This window comes from Parambassis ranga, unplaced genomic scaffold, assembly GCF_900634625.1.
Source record: "Parambassis ranga unplaced genomic scaffold, fParRan2.1 scaffold_22_arrow_ctg1, whole genome shotgun sequence".
In the NCBI taxonomy this organism is placed as follows: domain Eukaryota; kingdom Metazoa; phylum Chordata; class Actinopteri; family Ambassidae; genus Parambassis; species Parambassis ranga.
The window spans coordinates 2606294-2614668 of NW_021144778.1; positions in this window are offsets into that span (position 1 = coordinate 2606294).

The window sequence follows — 8375 nt, forward strand, 5'->3', positions numbered from 1 at the left end:
TCTTGTGTCATAGCAATGATTTACACAGAAACAATAGAAATGTTGTTTTAATTTTAATGAAATTAATTAATTTTAATTTTAATATTTTTTAATTAAATTTTAATTTAATTAAATTATTTTAATGGCTGTATGTGGAGTTATTTTTAGTAAATCTATACTGTTATACGAGCTGTACAATGACTCCTTTAAGTTGTATCAAAGTTTTGTTTCTATAGTATTATCCCATGAAAAGATACAACAGATACAACAAAAATATGAGGGGTGGGCTCACCTTTGTGAGATACTGTAAATGAGAATGCATACACCAAAGGATCAGTTTATTACATGCAACTAGATAAAAATACATGTAGTGTACCATAAAAATGCCACAATAAATCCTCCATCCTGAAGGTTCAGTGTTTCAATAGTTTTAAATGTGGAGGCTTTATTTCTTGGTGGTGTTGAACTACATACAACACCACATTTAGACTTTATTTAATATAATTAAATTGACAAAAATGATTATTGCATGTGTCAGTAGGCTATGACAGAACACGACACAACAAACAACATATCTGACAATTGGCATCCAGTTGCATCAGTTTGTATGCACAAACGTTAGAAGGATTTATTTTTGGACTGTTGTATTAGACACCTTCCCTTTCAGGTGCACCTATGTTTTAGGTAGATGTAAGGAGTGCACGTCCACCTACGGCCCTGTACTACACCACTGTACTAAATACTGCAGCTTACCTTTGCACTTATATCCAAGCCACTTCAAGGAGGATACAGGTCCCACACACTGGATGCACTTGTCCAAGGATGATACTGTTGTGCACACAAGCTGATGCTTCTGACACTGTTGGTGAAAATGTATGGTAATATTTAATAATGTGAAAAGTCACATACTGATAGCTAGAAAACCACATAAACGTAACCTAATATTAACATGGCATACAATATACTGTACCTTTTTATTGCAGACAACTGGATCCATTTCATTAGAACCGATGAACTGTTTCGTGCCATTTTCAGTGGTTCCCTAAAACAGTAAAAAAGAGCCAACGGTTAAAAACTACATCTGCATTGATATCCGTTTTCTCATGTTAGGTTTTGTTAATACCAAAATTGAGGAAGAAACGTAGTGTAAAGAAATACTTGCTTTACAACCTTTATAGTTTTTTAGACATACAGTTTTTTTAGACACATTATACTAAACCAGATAAAATTCAGCTTGTCCAAGAACTTCTAAAAACAAACTGATGACACTATCAACCGCACCTTGAGGATTGGTGGTTTACTGCTTAATTCACACACACATTCAGATCCTATGCCAACTTTCACTTTCAGGAGAGAGTACTTACAAAACACATTTCACATTCAGGTGACTACATACACACATACCTACATTACGTGTTGGTGGACTTACGCATTGCCACACGCAAAGAATGAAGTGCTAAATTTTATGTACCGTTTCATTCTGGCTGTGTGGACCAAGCAGTGGACTTGTCAAGTTCCTGCCTTCATCCATCTCAGCCTGGTTGCCCACGGCCATCTCAGCCTAACTCCTCCCTAGTCACTGTTGTGTGTCCTTGGGCAAGACACTTTACCTGCATAGCCTCCAGTGTGCTCACTGGCGTATGGCGCTCTTTGCTGGGCTGCCTTGAGCAATTTCCCCATTGTGGGACTAATAAAGGTTTCAATTATTATTATTATTATAATTATTATTATTTAATTATACCTTCATTATATATATTTATACCTTCATTCCAGAGGCTTAGATCCTTAATTTAATATTATTTCTGTGTTCACTAAACCAAAAGCAATGTGTCATTTAGTTTTGATTAGACAAAGCGAAATATAATACACACCACCAGAGTTTTCCATCAAAATGGAACTCAAACATGAACACCTTCAGCTTGTCATGGTAAAGTCTCTGTCTTCTTTCACATTCTTGCTTGCTTATGAGTTCACCTCGATATTCCAACAGAAAGTCTCCTTTTTCAAATGGAGCCGTGGTGAAGATGCCACGACCTAATTAATACACATAACAAATAGATGACAAAAAGTAAGCTGATGTATTTAATCATAATTAAATCAAGGGATTCAACTTACCTTTGAAGGCATTGATGAATTTGATGTCAAATCCTACTTTGTCCCTTTCAGCACTAGCATTAAACTGTGCATCCTGCTTTGGATCGAGCCGTCTTCGTCTTCGCATTCTGTCTGATATGTGTCAAAAACCTGCAAAACAAAAAATAAATCAGGATTGTGTTCATTGCATGACAAGCATGAGCAACACACAGTAATCTATAAGTAATCTAGTAAAAAGACAAACAGAAGCAGGATGCTGTGCTCATAACTGCATCTTAAATGTTAAATGCTACTAAATGTATGAACCATCTCAGCCAGAAATAGGGTGGGGCGGCATTAAGGTATACGGCGGGGCACACAGGTAGCGACGGTATCATTTTAATACCGGCAATAAAAAAGTGTAAAAAGAGTGTTTTTATTACCATGCGTAACTTCTAACATAAAGACTGCACAATGCTGCGCTCTTAACATGGTAAAATTACAAAAACAAACAGAAACACATCGGGACGGGCTCAGCAGTTTAATACCGCGGTCCGTTCGCTATATGCGTTTTTAAATGGCCTCAATAAAACTATATTAAGTGAAAAAGATCGCTTGTCATGTTTCAGGCAGTTTAAAATGCACTTTACCTGCCGTGAAGTGTCGGCTGCAGCAGCTGAATTAAATGAGACGTGCGCGGTGTCTCTGCAACTTGCAATGCGTATATGCGGCTTAATGTTACGGTTTTGCTGATATTTTAATCTTAAATTAAACTACACTGCAAAGAAAACCTGGATTGTCAAGCAGCTGCTTTACCTGTCCGCCTCTCTGCCAAGCATGACGCAATGGCTGCGTTTAAATGTCCTCCCTGAGAACTAAGCACCGAGCCCGCGCGGACTAACGCCGTTTATCCAGCCGCTCCTAACGTAGCCGAGCTCCGGTACGCAACCAAAACACACAGCGGTGGCCTCACTCCATCCATTAGGCCACGTGGTCTAGTGTGTTTGTCACATAAACTTTTGTCAGAATGTTATTGGCATAGTGTTTATGATAAGAGTTTTTGTTGGTGCAGTAGCCAGCGCAAACACATAGACATATTCTGACTAACATGGGCACTGTAGATGTCTTTGTAAACAATAAATGGACAATATTTAACTTGTTTCTGAGCCTCTCTATCTTCAGTTCATAACTTTCAATGGACTTTGATTACTGTAGTGTGGTGCAGTATAATATAGTATTACTATGTCATAGCACTGTGTTGGTTTTCAATATCCTTTGATAATATAATCGTTATAATAATAATAATAATAATTTTGTGTGGTTAAAAATGTTGATCTCTTAATTTAACTAGAATGGCAGTTCCTGAAGAAACTGTGATTGCAGAGCTGTTTGCAGTGTAACAGATATCAGCTATTACAGGCGACCATTTCACACCTGAAAGCTGTGCTGTTGAAGTCATATCAGGTATTTGACAGAAGCATTTGAAAAACAGGATGGATTTATGTTGAGTAATACATATGTTTTCACTATAGCGCCCCCCAGTGGCCAAACCGCATGAAACTTGGTACACTAAGTCTTAGTACTAGCCTACATAGGTGACCCAAATTTGGCAGCTATATGTTACAGTATGCATCAGTTATAGTACATTAAGTACACATGGCCACGCCCACAAAAGTTTATTAGCCAATAGCAATGAAACGCTATTAGATATTCCAAAATAAAAAATCTTACACTATTTAAAGTTGTCCACTAATGTTTTGTCCAAAGTTTTTGACACTTTATATCTCACCACATGGTGGCGCTATGACTACAGTTTTAACTATATTTAAGTAAATACATCTTTTAAAATATGTTCAAAGTTTCAGCTGTATAGCATGGCTACTTTCTGAGTTGTACATTTTTAATTACTATGTTGTCAGATTGTCCCAAAGTCACAGCAAGGGTGTCATCACATTTAGACACTTTAGTTTTGAAAGCATGTTTGTAGCTTTACAGCTGTAGGAGGAGCGTTCTGTCATCATTACGTTTTTTTCCTGTTTCTTTAAGTAGAATAACATTGATGTGATGCAGTCAGTTGGAACAGTCTGGACAGGTTTGACTGAATGTTTTATAGCGTCCTCTGTAGTAAACAGGGACTGATCGCTGCATTCACTCGCTTAAAATGCAATTGTAACCCGGGTGAAAAACTCCAGCTACTGCTCCCATATATTGTATTGTGGGCCGTGTTGTATTTCCACGTAATGACGTCCGACTCAGACCAATCGCATCACTGTAACCTGGCCGTGCCAGTCTACCGTAGATGCGAGCGGGACACGAGTAGGAAAAGTTTGCTGCAGGTACGTTTTAAGTTGGTTAAACATGTAATTCATGTTGTCATCTCTTCAAATTAAATGTACTGAATGTTGATCTATAGGAGCCAACTACCAAAGTCTTTATGCGGAGTGGATATGAGTGGATCATCTGAATTGATCTTAAACTACAGAACTGGTGAGTCTCACTACTGTTAGCTCAGCCGCTCATTCATTCCCATTGGGTAATTTAGCCTAGCCGCATCCATTGGTTTATATGGAGCGGTTAGCACAGGATATTAAGAATTAAGAAACCTTTATTAGAACCACAATGGGGAAATTGCATTTTTGCAACAGCAGGTACAGACAGCAAAGGATAAGTTAAGAACAGATATACATGATAAAATAAACTACCAATAAAATATAGAATAGAATCATCAACAGTTTACATATGAACAGTTATTGCACAGGTGAGTGGAGGGAGAAGTGGTCTGTAAGAAAACTGTACATAGTGCATCAGAAACTAAATAAATAATGTGTTGTACACTGTGGTGTGTGAATATTGCTCCTATCAGAAGTGGTTATTATACAGTCTGACAGCAGCAGGAAGGAAAGACCTTCTGTATCTCTCCTTCACACACCGAGGGTGGAGCAGCCTGCCACTGAAGCTGCTCTGCAGAGCTGACAGGGCGTCCTGCAGGGGGTGGACTCATTGTCCAGCATCAGAATCAGAATCAGAATGACTTTATTTATCCCCGAGGGGAAATTCTTTTTTGTTACAGACATTAGAAATTAAAGATACATTGAAATATATAATAAATATCTAAATACCTAGACAGCATTTAAATCCCTGAGTTGTATCTAAAGAACATATTCACTACTGTATAAAACCTTTCCATAGTAAAGAGCAGGACATGAATGCACCAGTATGAATGTACAGTGTCTGAGTGACACTTCTACTCTTATACTCTGTACTTAACTGCATTTAATGTAACTTGATACCTCTGGCACAGGAATTTCCTTCGGGATTAATAAAGTCTTGTCTTGTCTTATCTTCCAGTTCAGAGTTCAGTAGTTTGATTGAGACAGGCAGGAATGACTTCCTGTGTCTCAGTGGTGCATCATGGGAGTCAGTTTTGTCAGGACCCTCCTGTCACCCACCTCCTGCACTGAGTCCAGAAAAAAGCCAGGTCTCTCTGACTATCCTTAACTGTGCTACATTGAATCAATGTGAGAGGTCTGTAAAGTATTTCTGTCTGACCTTTAATGTTTGATCATGTTTGATATTGCTACACTAGCAGAATTGATATTATAATATAGCAAATATTTATTTCCCAATTTGACTAATAGAATATCTATATTTGTATGTATATATTTGATGATATGAGAACTCTAATTTAGAACTATGTATGATACGATTTGTACTGTATTATTATTAGATAGATGGACTGTGTGCACATTAATTGGTCCTGTGCTGTGTGCAGGCCAGGGCTGATGGCGAGCTAGGATTGAGCTCTGCTTAGGCTCGAAGAATACGATTCAGCTCAACGTCTGGATCTGGCCCAGATCTCTTCTGGTTGGAGGAGTGGTAGGAGGCTCCTGCAGCCCCCTTTATTTTGAACTTTTGTCCCCTCGCTGCGTGTGGCCCCCCCATTGCTGGGTTTGTTAACTGTGTGTCATTTAAATATATATGGTACTTCAGCAAATCTTCATCGCCCTGTCTCTCTTTTACTCACTCCCAGAGCTGCTCCTACACTTCTGAGCCACTAGTCCAGGGGTCGGCAACCTGCGGCTCCGGAGCTGCATGAGGCTCTTTCATCCCTCTGTTGTGGCTCCCAGGCAGCGAGCTCATTTTTGGAAAAAAATAATAATAATATGAATAAATAATGGCCGTTTAATTTAAATGTATTTTATTTTATTCATTTAGTTTTTTCATAGTAATAGTTGTTTCTTTGGAGATTGAGATGCTGTCGTGATTAAAATAAAACTTTTAAATATTTTGTCAAAATATGCGTCACGGTCGCGTCCTGTGCGCAGCACCTGTGACACCGGACAAACTGGTGTTCGACAGCCTGCATGCAATGACATTCCCGACACTTATATGAACATGGAAAAGTTTGCATTTGGAGTCCTGTCAATCTTTGGATCCTCATACTTGAGCGAGCTGGTGTTTTCCATCATGAACTACATTAAAAGTAAACATCGCTCCAGCCTCACAGATCAGAGCTCAGTCCTTCGTGAAAATCAAAGCGACGTCTTCCAGCCCTGAAGTGGATACGATACGCTCTGCAGTGAAGTTCCAGAGCAGAACTCACATTAACCAGGTGAAAGAAATAATTTAACAAGCTGTTATTCTGAAAATACATATTTTTATATCGGACCCTGAACTAACGTGCTTCATATTCAGGTTGACTACTGTACTATGACGGCATACTGAAATCAAAATAACATATAAACTGGCATTTTTTGTTCAGATAAATATTATCTATATCTATCTATATTAGGCCTATATATAGATTAATTTTGCCTTTAACTTAGTCAAATAGGTGTAGATTAGTAGTTAGGGGTTTGTGGCTCCGAGTGTGCTTTATTCAGTGGGAAACCGGCCCAAATGGCTCTTTTAATGCTGAAGGTTGCCGACCCCTGCACTAGTCCAACTCAATACATCCAGATTTGTAGAGTATATCATATACATGCTACACAAATTAATGTGTGAGTAATCCAAGTATTCAGAATATGTTACTTAGACTGAGCAATGTTAAGTTGTAGGGCCTGTAATCTGTATTCAGTAACTGAATACTTTATTAAAAGTATTCTTCCCAACACTGTTAGTAACATACGACACCAGGAGATGGAAAAAACAGGCATTCACCTGGCAGTCCCCAAACACAGTGGAAATGAAATAAGGAGACAGACAAAATAATACACTGCAATGGAACTGAGAGGAGGAACTACAGCTGACCTCTTTCTCAATATTCTTCTCTTATGAAACCAAAAGAACGTATCAGGTGGAAGACAAGTTATCTGAGTTTGTGTGAATATCTGTAAAGTGGCCCAATTGCATTTTTATGATGAAATGAACCTTATATTAGTTTACAGCAGCATAAAAAAGAGCTAACTCCTTTAACTTCTCTCATAAATACATCTGCAGTAAACACATGTTCTGTGACAAAACATAAGACAGAAAATACCTGAAAGTCTATACTGACAACAAGCTTTGTAACAACACAATTATCTTCTTCAGAGTTGAATTTATTTCTCCACCTGTCATAGTTTCAGGGACGTCATCCAAGCCACTTGTACATGTGAACTACTATGGATACAGGTCTGTGTTAATAAGCCTCAGCAGAGGAGGCAATCTGAGGGTCGAAGGCATAAGGCTACATAAGGCTTTGTCTCCCATCTCTGACCAACCTTAACTGTCAGTTTCCTCAATAGCAGGCGGAACAAGACCATCATTTGTGAGAAACATGCTTATTCATGTCACATCAGTGCCTGAGAACAGACTGAAAAACAACAACATTTATATTTTATAAAAGTACAGCTGGTGTGCTGAATGCCAGATGTCCTTGTGTGATGGCAATGGCTTGCTGTATTTGATGCATATGTGTGTGTCAAGTAAGAGCGTTTACTCAGACACAGAACTAGCTTAAGCCTAAATGTGAGGGCGCCTCATATTGGAAGTACATATACGAATACAAGATTCTGCCCCGTATCAAGTCTGAGTGAGCATACGATATAGAAGCTAGGGTACCATTTAATCACAAACCAATGTATATGTTCTGGGCAACAGCATTTATAAAATATGCCTATTGTATTATAACATACAGACGGATTCTTGGAAATGTGTGTGTGTAAGATGATGTCACACATTTTTGCGTCATTCCTTTTATTACAGCAGTAGCCCCTACAGGTGCATTATGAGGCACTTGTCTGTTGATGTTGGGAGGACTGTGAACATGAGAAATCAATCCATCTCTCATACTATCCAGTATAATTTATGATGTTGAGTGACTGAACAAAGCAGCATCTGCA